This window comes from Serinus canaria, chromosome Z, assembly GCF_022539315.1.
Source record: "Serinus canaria isolate serCan28SL12 chromosome Z, serCan2020, whole genome shotgun sequence".
Taxonomy (NCBI): Eukaryota; Metazoa; Chordata; class Aves; order Passeriformes; family Fringillidae; genus Serinus; species Serinus canaria.
This window is the reverse complement of record NC_066343.1, coordinates 21,116,438-21,130,215: the sequence shown is the minus strand read 5'-3', so window position 1 is coordinate 21,130,215 and position 13,778 is coordinate 21,116,438. Positions and strand designations below refer to the sequence as shown.

The following is a 13,778-nucleotide window of genomic DNA, read 5'->3' as shown; positions in this document are numbered from 1 at the left end:
AGCCTCGCCCTGCCCAGCGCAGCCCGTCCTTGCCCAGCCAACCTTCTCCAGCTCTGCCCAGCCTTGCCCTCTTCTCCCCATCTCTGCCCGGCTCTTGCCCCGCCCTGCTCTCCCCAGCATTGCCCTGTTAACCGTGTCCTGTAGAGCCATCCTAGCTCTGCTCTGTACACCCCGGCCGTGTACTCCTTGTCCAGGCCGTCCTGGACGGAGCCGTGCCCTGCCCAGCGCAGCCCATCCCTGCTCTGCCTCTCTCGGCACGGGAAGGATGGCCTCAGTCCGCTAGACGCCTGCTGTCTCACACGGGCGCTGTTCTGCGGGGCAGCGGCGACAGTGGCGGGTGCAGCGTGAGCGGCAGGGGAGGGGAGGCAGCTGCTCCCTCGCCGCTCCGCCCTGCGGGGTCCAGGTCCCGTGCAGGGCCAAACACGGTGGAGGGGCTGGAGTATCCCTTGCATGTGGAAAGGCTGAGAGAGCCGGGACTGCTCATCCTCGAGGAGGAAAGGGGCAGGGGCATCTCTTCAATATGTACAGATGTCTGAATGGCCAGAGTGAGGGGGCCAGACTCTTCGCGTTGGTGCCCAGTGACAGGAGACGTGGCAGTGGGCAAACACCAGAACACAGGGAATGCTCTTTAAACATAAGACAAGGCTGTTTTGTTATCACGAGGGTGGTCGAGCACTGGCATAAGTTGGCCAGAGGACAGTGAAGTCTCCATCTTTGCAAGTTCTCAAAACTTGCCTGGACACTGTCCTGCATAGCCAACTGTATAGCTGGCTCTCCTTAAACAGGCAGATTAGTTTGCACAGTTTTTAGTGGTTCTTTTTGTTCTCAGTAGTTTTCTCACCTCACAAAACTGTTGGACAGTAGCACATTCACATGGTGCGGGGTGGTGGCAGGTGGACCAAAACCCAAGGTATTTATCTGAAAGTGGATATTCGAAGCTTGCTTCCTCTATTAAATAAATTCATTCAGTAGCTTAGAAAAAAAAAAAGTGAATCCTGTAGAACTTCTAGAAGATTAATCCATGTAGGTAGGCATAGTTCCATGAAGAAATTTCATCTTCCTTATGCTTAATGCTGTATATTATTTGGTCTTCACTACTAGCAGGTGTTTGCAGGCCTTGCAAAAGGTAAACCACTTTAGTTGTGTTAATATGGGGGTGTAGCAGCATTAATACTTTTGCCTCTTGGATGAACTTAAATGTAAGTGACTCTCTACAAGACACCTGTGTGGTTTTGGGGACTTGGCTTTCAAACATTTTGAATGTGATTGAGTGTAATTACACTCAATAGCACAGACTGATTCCACCACATCCTAGTTGAGCAGGTTTCTTGAAATGACAGTGATTTCTAAGATGTGCATATTACACAAATACGATTTTTCATAGTAATGTTTATTTTTAGTATTTGCATTTAGAGAGTTTCTATTTCTATTAATGTAATACTGTCTATGACTCCTGCTATCTAGAGGATATGGTTTTTTTAAATTTCATGAATGTTAAGCTGTGTAAGCTTCAAAGAAATCAGAAGTGAACCTATATGAGTCTAGGAGTCTTCCAAGAAAATGATCCTGAAAGCAAACATATTCTATGACAACACTGTTGATTGTTACAGCACTTTTCCTCTTGAATCGTTTACTGGCGGTGGGTCAGTCTCATGGATCTGAAAGCTGCTGTAGTTCAGCAGATTTTGGCACTTTTTCCTGCGTGATTATTTTGCCATTTTCGTCAGGTGAGGGCATTCTGTTCTGCATCCCATATGAAACATGATCATATTTAATGCTGACCATGAAACTGTATGAGGAATTGTAGCTAAAGTTTATCGAAGTTGGTCATGCTTGTAGGAAAGGAAAAGTGCCCTGATAATAACATTGTGTCTTTTCTTTGTGTTTTAAAGGGTTTATAGACTGTTCATGAGAAAAACTTACACCAGTCTAATTGCCAATTTGTGATTATAAAAATAATTTGCATAAGTATTGTTCCAAGTACAGAAATTCAAAGGGGTACACTAAATGTCCTCCTTACAGCAAAACCGAGGTTAATGAAAGCTTAACAGTGCTCTGTACTAGCTATGATATTATATACCCAATCCACTTTATGTTAGTTTTCATCAGCAGCTTTACAATATTAGCATTTAAAACAGTGTGGTTTAAAGGTCAAAGAAAGTGTCTTCCCAATGAGCACTACTGGCAAACTGGTAACAAAAGACAATAAAAGGTTGAGCTACTTAACTTTTTTTGCTTCAGTCTTCATTTGTGGGTCTCTCTTTCCCACAGTTCTTGAGTGGATGAACTGCGAGGCAGGGAATGGGAAGTAAGTTGTAAGAGATGATAAAGGTCATGAAGAACCTGGACATACCTAAGACTATGGATGCTGATGAGATGCATCCCAGAGTCCTGAGGGAGTTGGCTGATGTAGTTGCCAAGCTACTTTGCTTGATATTTAAAAAGTCATGTGAAATCCCAGGTGACTGGAAAAAGAAGTACGTACCCATCTTTAAAGAGCAGAGAAAGGAGGACCTTTCAAACTACCAACCTGTCAGTGTTACCTCCATGCCTGGGAAGACCACAAGACAGATCCTCCTAGAAGCTCTGCTAAGGCACGTGGAGCACAGGGAGCCAGTACAGCTGCACCAAGGGTGAGTCCTGCCCGACCAGCCTGGTGGTCTTCTGTGATGGAGTGGCTACATCAGCGTTTAAGGGAAGGGCTGCAGGTGTCATTTACCTGGACTTCAGTAGGGCCTTTGACCTGATTCCCCATAATATCCTTCTCTCTAAATTGGAGAGAGATGGGTTCTGCAGATCAGCTGTCAGATGGACAAGAATTTCTTGGAGCGTCACATCCAGAGGGCAGTGGTCCTCAGAGTCCCAGTGGATGTCAGTGGCAAGTGGTGCCCTCAGGGGTCTGTACTGGGACCAGTGTGATTTAATATCTTTATTAATGACATAGACAAAAGGATCAAGTGCACCCTCAGAAAATTTGCAGATAACACACATCTGAGTGGTGTGGTGACTCTGCTGAAGATAGGATGCCATCCAGAGGGACCTGTATAAGCTAAAGAAGTGTGTCTGTGGGACCTTAATGAGATTCAGAAAGGCCAAGTGCAAGGTGCTGCACCTGGGTTTGGACAATCTCTGTTACAAGTCCAGGCTGGGGGATGAAAGGATTGAAAACAGCTTTGTGAGAAGGACTTGGGGGTGCTGGTGGGTGAGAGGCTGGACATGACCCAGCCGTAGGCACTCAAAGCCCAGAAAGCCAAACGTGTCCTGGGCTGCATCCAAAGCAGTGTGGCCAGCAGGGTGAGGGAGGGGATTCTACCCCTCTGCTATGGTGAGACCCCACCTGGAAGGGGTCTGCCACATCCAGCCCTGGGGTCCCTAGCATAAGAAAGAGGACTGTTGGAATCAGTCCAGAAAAGGGCCATGAAAAATGAATCAGAGGCATGGAGCACCTCTGTTTTCCTCTTTTAGTGACGAAAGGCTAAGAGAGTTTGTGTATCCAGCCTGGAGAAGAGAGGACTCTGGTGCTCCATTTTTGCTATAAACAGGGCTTTTGAAAGGTGAGGACAGGCTTTGCAGTAGGTCTTTTTCAGTGGAACAAGGAGAGTGCTATTAAACTAAAAAGAGGGTAGATTCGGATTAGACATAAGGAACACAGTTTTTACAGTGAGCATAGTGAAACCCTGCACAGGTTGCTCAGAGAGGTTTCAAATGGCCCGTCCCTGGAAACATTTAAGGCCAGTCTGGATGGAACTCTCAGCAACCTGAGAGTTCCATCCAGATGAACTGACTTAGATGAAGATGTCCCTGCTCATTGCAGTAGGAGTGGATTAGATGGTGGATTAGGGACTTTAAAAGTCGCTTCCTACCCAGACTATTACACAGTTCTGTAATCACAGGAGTACCACTTTACGCAGTTGATCATTTTACTTTTGTCTTTCCCACAAGTGCTAGCTTGCTCAAAATGAAAGTGTTTTGTTGGACTGGAGTAGCTGGAACAAGGAACTATCAGAGCTTGTGCAACTGAGAATAGCAGAAAAGGATGATGGAAGTGGATAGAAGATTGCTGACTTGCAGACTGCCCCCCAGCCCAGTCACATGCCAGGGGGTTACAGAGGGTGCCTTTTGCACCGTGACTGCCGGGGCCATTGCAGACAAGCAGCAGTCAAGGATGGTTTTCTGAGAAGAGTGGTGGTGGTTGTCCTAGTGTCTTTGCTAGAAACAGTAACAGTGATGACCTGCATGAAATGAAGGACTGAAGGGAGAGTTGTTCCTCTCTATGGTGTCTCTGCATTGCAACAATAGCATGCTTCCCTGACATTCATGTGTTTCTAGTTCCTTATCTTTAGCAGAACCAAATCCAGTTCCCCTGGATGCAGGCTGCTACTGTGTGTTCTTACTTTCTGGAAAGAAAAGGAGACAAAAGCGGTATTTGTCCTTTTCTTTATGGGAATTCATTACCAACTTATTGTTTTGTTTGCAGCTTAAGCCTGTTGTTTTAGATTATTTTCTTTTTTTCCCTGGTGTGGCTAGCACTTAGAAAGTGTAATGGCCAGAGATCCATCAGTTCTGTGGAAAGGGAGGAAAATGACTTGCCACAGAAAGTGGAAATTTCTGTCTATCTTCAGAAGGAAAACTACAGTGCAATTATGAAATAGAAAGGGAGGTCTTGACCAGAGAAATAAAATACTAGGGATATAAAATATTAGAAAGAAAAATTAGAGAAAAATATTATTATACAATGCTTGAGATTGGGTTCTGTCAATAAAGTAAATGACAGAACTTCTTTGTAAGGTGTTTGTTTCACGGGCTCAGCTTTTCTAAAGCACTGTTCCGCTGATATAAAATCTTGAAAGTCTTGAAAATCTTGAAATCTTTTCCCCTCATCCCCTACCCAAAAAAAGTCCAAACAAAGACCCCAGAGTAAACTTGCACTTATTCCAGTTCTGTTTGGAGTGTACGTAAAATGATGAAACACAGAATATGGGAAATGTCAGTTTTCTTGGTGGGCAATTAAATTTCATTGTCAGTTTAAATTGATGACACTAGTTTCTAAACTATTGAGCCTGTGCTAATAAATGCAACAGTTGTTCATAATTTGGCAGTGAATGACCTTTAAATGTAGGCGCTTACTAAGGATGTCCCTAGAGAACAATTCAACTTCGAAATGACACCCACGTGTTCTTGTTGTCATTTAAATATGCTCCCTTTGTCAATAACAGAATAATAAATACTAGTTAGATTTCTAATGTTGATTCAGATCCCAGGAAACTTACTGAATAAATTAGTGTACATTTGATTTATATTGACCAAAAAAATTTTACAGTGGTATATTGCAGGTCAAGGTGACATACATTTAAATGTGTTGTAGAGCAGAGGGCATACTTGACTGACACAAGTGCTTACTGCATTTTTAATTAACACTTCCAATACTACTCTCCAAATTGCTCCTAGAGTTGCAATTGTAGAAGCAACATCTGACACGTAAGATCATAAACTAATGTGGGTTTTTTGAAAGTTCATTTGCATTACCTCCATAGAAGCAGCACTTTAATTACAGGCTGTACTTCTCTCTATGGAAGTATAAAATCACAAGGATCTAAAGTTTGGTATAGTTTATGTATTTCAGTATTCTTTGCTGTTAAAATTAATGTACTTAGAGTCCAAAGGGGAAGTATTTAGTTGTACTTCCATGAAGACCTAGAATAAGCCACTATAGCAGGTTATAAAGGGTCAATATTTATTAATTTTTTAATTATAAAGTATAGCAGGAGTAATTATGAGTTTTTGTAAAAAGATTTCAAAGTGTTAATGTTCTAGCCCTTTCACTTGCACTTTTCTAGACTGTGTAAACTTGGTAGTTTTAAAAAACCTGAACAGATTTTGAGTGTCTTGAGTATGAAATCTACCAGTGTGAAGACTACTTGCATACAGCTGGGCTTTTGAAAGCTCACCACGTGTCACATGTTGAAATCAGTGACACAGCAGTCACTCCAAGTTCAAGGAAGTTAAACAGAAGTATTCCATCTATTAGATCTAATTAGTCTTTTAGAGTCTTAGTGTCTTCATAGAGGGTTTTCAAATGTCCTGGCTTCTCTACAGGGGAGTCAGGTAGGTCTGTATGTATGTATTTCTCTCCTACAGGGATGGTGAAAATGATAAAAGATAATTCGACAGATGTCAGTGATTCTGTAATGTCAGAAAAATGCTATTTTGATCATTGGTTTTGGTGGGTTTGATGTTCCAATGAAGGTGGAACATATTAGGGGAGGAAATAGACTAGGTCATTTTAGCCAGATTTCTGTTTCTAAAAATAGTTTTTTTCCTGTTTTATTTTAGTGAATCACTTGTGCATTTGCCAGCAGTGATGAATAAATTTCTTTCCTCCAGTCAGTTTTCCACTTTGACAGACTTTGTCAGTGGTATGAAACTGACCACTTGGTATGCAGTGGGAACGTGAAGAGTGTAAAGTAAGACACAAAGAATTTTGCAGTTCACATGATGGCAGCTAAAGAAGAAAATAGGAAAAGGTAAAGCCAAAGTGAAAACTGGCTGAATCTATATACAGCGGTCAGTTAGAGCTGTGGACAGATTAGACAGAAATGTAGCTCCAGTAATCTCCAGTTGCTGGGCAATTGCCTGAAGACCCCTGATTCACAGTCATGGAATCTTATTGGAAAGGGCCATGTAAGATTTCTCTGAGCAGGAAATACCTTTTGCTTTATTTGTGATGTGAGGGTTGGCAGCTGAGTAGAGAAGCAGCAACATGATTGCCTCTATCAATTTTCCATCTGAAAGAGCAAAAGTTGACACATTCTGTCAGTACACTACAACTGTAAAGCATGTATTATCCATTCATCTCCCAATATCCACTGGTTTGCAGTTTTAATGAGGAATTTACATTTTCAGAAAGATTGGAGGTAGCAGGGCATTCAGACATGCAGCACAATGAAGATATATTTGAATTCCACTGTATCTTTGGGAGGTATTGGTGACAACATTTTGTTAGTAATGTAATATTATCAGTGGAATTATTTCATCAGAGGATTATGCTTAACTGCTCCTGGTGGTGTTTCCAGATAGCATCAAGTCATGATAATTGCAAGATCTTGTCCACAAAGATAGGGTTAAACAAGTACATAGTACATTCGTCACTAGCCAGGAGTGAGAACACACCAGGCCTTAAAATACAACATGAGGGAAAATAGAATCGATTTCTCCCTTCTTCTTACTTCAATGCATTTTTAATTGGTCTTTGAATTTTCAGCACTGGATGTGATTAATTCCAGGTTTGATTGAGAGTTAGTCACCATTATTATGGGATTTGTTAAGTTGTCTTGGAATTTCACTTGGAATATGATACCTAAGCACCTAAGAGGTGCTTCTGTGCAGAGTGCTTGGTGGGATAACTTCAGTGTTGCATTTGGGTAGAGTGGAAATACTTTGTTTAGGTAGAGTGGGAATACTTTGTTTAGGTATGCACTGTGGAAGTGTGCTAATGGAGGCTTTCAAGCCACTGTATTCTGAATACTTTTGCTATCAGTAGCCATTATTTTTTTGTGTTTACAGGAGTTATATGAGGAATTGTATCAACTTTTCATTTTCTGTTTTCTTTAAGCCTGAAATTTTTGTGGTTTGGGGAAGACAAAAATAGCAATTTGCAGAATGTTCCGTGAGAGGATTTTAAAGACAAAGAGATGTGTTGTTGTTCCCTTTGAAAGTGGCACTGTATTTTTAATAGAAAACTAAAGGAGAAGTGTATGTTGACTGTTAATAAACTTTTTCTGAGGTGTCATGATAAGTCCTACAGCTAGAGCATGAATACCCTCTTCCTGTAAACAGTCTTTTTAAAATTATTATTTCGACCTACATATTGCATTATAAATTTTGCATTTCATAAACCAATAAATGTTGTAGAATTTTGTTTTCATGTTTTTTGTGTTTTTTTAAATAAAGTATTTGGGTCACAGCAGTCAAGCTTGGATACTTTCAGGCATTGAAATCAGATGAGACAGGAGTATACCATGACTAAGGAGCCCATATCCATGCCAGGTTCAAAACAAAGTATGTTTCTTCTCATTCTTCCTCTGCTGGTGCAGTGAGAGCTCCACCTCTCGTTCAAAAAACCCTTTGGTTCTAGGAGTGTATACATAGGAAATCTGAGAAGATGCTTTTGGATGTTGAATTTGCCCTCAGTGTGTAGGGTACTGGTGATGCTAAATAATTTATGAGAAGTGACAGCCAAACCTCCAGTGGAACCTCCATCTAGTGTATTATTTATTTAGATGTCACAGTGTTTGTGGGACCCAGTTAAGTCCAGGGCCTCTGTTGAGACAGTTGTGGAATAATGTGCATGCTACAGAGTTTCAAAAGTCACTTTTGAAAGGGGTTGCCTCCACTTGATAATTGTTGTTTCCTGATGAGATGCTGTAAAAAGCATTGCATATCAAAAAAGATATTCTTACTCTTTGAGTACTTAATTCTTTAACAGACTGTAAACAGCATAAAACTTCTGTGAAAATCTTCTGTCCCACTAGGTTACCTTGAATTACTGATCTTCATTATTTTATTTTTTATGTATCTTGTCTCTCCTGTAATTGATTAATTTTTAAAAAATGGACCCCTTTTTTATACCAGAGCAGAAGGTATTCAAGTACTGCAGTATCTTCAGACTGGAAAATAATGAAATCTAAAGCTTTCCTTATAATCTTTTACAAAAGGATAAACAAAGTCTCAGTTAGGTAATGAAATAATCAATTGTTCAGCAGCAAGTCTGCATTTATGACAATACACTGCTTTTATGAAAAAGGACCATATGTGTTGAGAAATAAAGCTAACTGCCTCTACTTCTGGTTTTGCACAGGACTCTTTCTTTGTGTATAGATTCTTTTTTCTACTCTTTATTTAGTAATCAAGCACTTCTCAGGAATAGGACTGATCATGTGTCTTCCTTGCAGCTGAGCTGTGATGGTGACTACGGTCTTTCTTCTTCTTTTAAGATGTGTAGAAAGAAAAAAGGGAATATGTCTTCAGTTTAATAGTAAATTAATGGACTAGTAAATTTGTGGTAATGTCAGGGAATGTAATAATAATATTAGCTTTGCTTTAACTATGTGAAGAAATGGATATTCAAGAAAAAATGCCCATCAACATTGGATTTGCAAGTTATGTCATTATAGAATCAGAAAATATCTTAGCCTATTATTTTTCTTATTTGTTCCAAATTCTAAGAAAAATTATCTCCTGTGATGACATACTTGCTATAAAATTTTGAAAGGCTTCATTCTTACAAAAAAGATGGAGAATATTTGAAAACTGGTTTCTAATTAGAGATTCATTCTCTCATTAAAAGTCAAAGACCTCCCTACCAGGTTTATGTTCTAGCAAGAGAGCATAAAAAGTCAGTAATTAGCGACAATATCTATTTTTGGTGTTGAATAGAAATGTCAAAGGCCTTTCCTTTGCTGAGTGTTCAGAATGTGGATGTGACTGTGTGATTGGTAGGAATAGGTGTTTTGTACCATTGCCTCTGACATGGTGACTAAAAAGCTCAAGTAGATTCTGAAGTACGGTTGAGTTTGGGGTGGATTTTTGGTTTTACCTTCACTTGTCAGAAATATTTCAATATCAGATATCCAAGTTTCGCCCTGAATTCCTTTTGCCATTGGGGAAGAAGGAGACAGTATTTTTGAAACAATTCAATAAGAGCTTGATGAGCATGTTATTTTGGGGTAGTAATTTTCACCTCTCCAATAACCCAGACCTTATGTTGGTCTGTATTAGAGGCAAGTTAGGAAAATATACTTTGTAAGAAGTTCAGCACTTGCAGCTAAGAAGTCTTTTAACATTTTCTTTTGCTACCTATTTGCTACTATCTGGAAAATAAGGAGAATATGATAATGGGGATCAAAAACATTTGAGGGTTCTTATTAGAATAATCTAATTATTTTATCTCTATGTACATTTAGTCTTCATATTAGAATTTTTCCTTTCCTGGCTTGTTATAACAGTTACATAATTGCAGCTTTAGAAAACCTCTAAACAAAGTTTTAAGGGGGAAAAAAACTGGTACCATCTAGTTCATAGTATAGAACTTTAAATTAAAAGAGTGATTTTTTTGTCTAGCCAGTAGGAGAAAGAAGGAAATTTCTCCTGAAATAAATTCTTCTGTATACTAAGAAAAGATGACTTGAAGTTAGTTACTTAAATCATGAAAGTCTTTGCTGTTTGCTTTTTCTTTTCCTTGCTTTTTTTTTTTTTTTTTTTTTTAATAAATTGTGAATGTTAGCATTTCTTTCCTTGAATGCAGTGGCCAGGATAATACCACTAACACAAAACCTTCCTAATTGACTAAGTATTTGAATAATACATTTTGTGAAGTGATAAAGAAAAGTTAGTTAGTTTTGAAGTGTGTTTGGTGTGTAGGAAAGAAATGGTAACATGCTGCACATTCAAAGCTTTTCTTTTACTACTGTAAATTGTCCAAAATTGCTGATTTGAAAGGGGGTAAAAACCTGCTTAAAGTAATCACAGATACAACTGTTATCTGTTACAGGCTAAGAACTTAATGCCCTATTGCTCAAATGAGTTTTTACAATAACGAGATAGCTATATCACACTCCTAAGTGAAAAGCTCATGAACTTTCCTGCATGGTTATTTCCAACCTCCTCTCTTCTAATAAGCTCCCAAAGTTGTTGTTGCTTATAAAAGGGGAAAATGGACCTGATAAAAATGTTTAGTCTGCAGTGCTGTGTTTTATTTATCATATCACAAAAGAACAATGTTTTGTTGCATCATGGTCAAAATAGAAGTGACCTTGCTTGTTCATGAGTGCTCAAAGCATAGAGATAAGAGGCAAAGTAATAGAGTACAATAGAAAGAGTGTAGTGTAATTATTTGTGGCTTGTCAAGTGAAGCCCTTTCAGGCCCCAAGTGATTCAAATCTGGGAGCTCTGCACAATTCTGTACACTAACCATAGCCAGCATCAGAGAAATCTCACCCAGCTTCTCCGACAGTACTGAAATTGCATCAGTTTGTCATGCACTGAGCATGCCAGCTTCGCACAATATCATTTGCTTGCAAATGGGCCTGGCCCCAACGCCCTGAGACACATTCTTTGGTATCTGACTCTTGGCCTGTGATTTGTCATGTCTCTAGTGCTATCGGCGTAAAGTAATTTTAATAGATTCTGATGGTTTGCTTGTGGAAGGTAAGGAATGCACTACAGATTGTGTCAGGTAGCTTTCTATGGCATGTAGTTTGGTGGAAGCCCTCATGATGGTGATAGCCAAACAAAGACTATGGAGAAATGAGAGCCCTGTTTTGAACGGTATTTAACACTGCCCTTCTCAACACCTTGCTGTGGACATCCTTGCTAACTCAGCAGGTCCAAGAACTTAGCAGCTCAGCAACGCTGAGTTATTTGTGCTTCAGACTTATTTATGGATGAGAGGATACAGCAGAAAAACAGTGGCATTTTTGTTCCTATTCAAAAAGTGTGTAAAATGTGTAAAAATGTTTATTAGTTTTGAAGAAGTAAACTAAATATATCTTTATCTTGGTGTTTACCTTTTTATTATTTCTTTAAAGTGTTAGTACTTTCTAAATAAAAATCCCTGGGTTTTTTAGCAAGTATGTTATATAATACCATAAAAAAAATTTAAAAGGCTTGTGCAATTTATAATAACACGTATCTTTGTAAAATTATATAAATATGGCCCAAAATATAAATTTCTGAAGAATTTCTTCATAGATTTTAATTGATATGTTTATTTGTCAACAATTTGATTATTAAATCTTTGTTTGAAGTTGCTTTCTTACACTGTGAAGTAAGTATGTGGCATTTTTTTACTCTTCCTTTGACACCACTGAGATGAGATTATTTTGCCATTGACAACTCTGATCTTTGCATCATTTTTTTCAGCTGACTTCCTTAATTGATTACTACTTTGGTGTTGGAGCCTGCAGCATAGTTCTCCAGAATTCTGCTGACATCAATCGATTAATGTGGAGGTGTTAGTTAGTGATTTCATCTAAGAAACATTCAAAACCATGTCAGTAATCGGTTCTTAAAAACTGCCAGATCACTGGATTTTGTTAGTTTGAGCATGTTAGTTTAGGTTAACAAGGATTTCTCTGGAGAGACAACAGCAACAACAAAAAACCCAACAAAACAAAAAGCCAACAAAAATAAGAACAAAAACCAAACCAACAACAACAACAACAAAAAAGTCCTGCCTCCCTCCCCCCACCAAAAAAAACAACCAAAAAATCCCCACACCTTGAAGTGACTCTTGTGGGAAGAACAGACTTTATTCAGTTGTACTTCAATATAGTATACGTGCACATGCCTTAATAATTAAAAGGCTGTTTTAAAATATGTTCTTATTAATATTTAAGGTATCTCTCAGGAATTTGTAAAAATGCTTCAGCACAAACTCTTTCTTTTTATGTTTACCAGGAGAATTATTGACAGCAGTGTAACTCTGAGCACCCCGCTAGCAAGTCTGCCACTTTCTTTTCTGCAGTAACTTCCACATTTGCTTAGCAGCTTTGCATAGCTAAGCAAATTTTTAAAATATGCCTGCCTTTCTTTTTCCTTTTTTTCTCTAAATATGTTCAGAAAAATAGTGTTGTTTTATACAATTCCTCAGAATAATTCTGCGTTATGTCCATGTCATCGTTTGAGCCTGGCGCAATGCCAGTGCCCCCACGAGATCACCTCCTTCCCTGGCACCCACTGTGAGATGTGATCAGAGACAGAGCAGAGCAGGCTCCAACTTGAGGTTTAAGGGAAAAAAACTTTATTAACCTAAAACTACAAAGGAAAACACTAAGGAAAACACACAAAACACATAGAACCCAAGATGAAAACCTTCCAAATTTCTTCCTCCTCCCCCCACCTAGATTTCCAATTCCATTACCACCAAATCCACCCTTTAGATAATCAATTCTCAATTCCTCGAGAAGAGAGAAGTCCCTCTTGCACCACAGACTTCCCCAGGAAACAGTCGAAACTTCTCGTGTTTCCATGTCACATGTGGCACCGCCCGGAGAACATTTTGCCATCGTGACTTCTTTCCATGTCCAGTGCTCTCACCACTGCACATGGGTCAGAGCTGCTTCTAGGGTTTTTCCCTTCCCTTTAAGGATACTTTGTCCAGTTCCAAAAAGAGCACAGTCCCTCTTCTTTTGGGACACCTGTCCCCCCCAAATTTCACCCCCTGGGGCCGAGGGGTCTCTTGAACAGAGATCATCTTCCTCTTCCTCTTCTTCGAAGCGGAGGGCACCACCACCACCCTCCTCACCCATCGTCTCTGTTCACACTCCTCCACATCACCGCACTCTCCTGGCTCTGAGCCATCGCCTCCCCCTAGAATGCAGTCTCTGTGTCACAGGAACACCAGTGGTTCTGCTGTGGCTATACAAGAAAAGTCCAGCCAAAGGCCACTCCATCATCTCCTCCCACCTAGGATTCTTCTCAACATCCTCTCAATCTCATCAACCTCAGGAGGAATCAGCATTTGCAAGGTTTCCATCCTCCCCAGACGGGTTAAAAGTCCCAGGCTCTGCCGGTTTGCTTCATGAACTCCCACGCCTGGCTGCCCTGCTGGCCACCCCCCCCCTTCTCCTTCACGCCGGCCGCGCTATCACCGGCACCGGCTCTGGCTCTCGCCGGGGGGGGGGGGGGGATGGAGGATGGCTGCCCGAAGCCCTTGCAATGTTCTCCTCCACCCTTGGGCCCAGGCCTGGCCTACCTCTCATGGCTCCCCTCCCCCCCTG

General features: G+C 40.3%; 1 protein-coding gene across 3 annotated transcripts in view; it reads left to right on the top strand.

The window, feature by feature from the left end:
• SNX24 (sorting nexin 24) overlaps positions 1–13,778 on the top strand; it is a 90,684-nt gene that overhangs the window by 273 nt on the left and 76,633 nt on the right. The gene's annotated exons all lie outside the window — the stretch shown is intronic.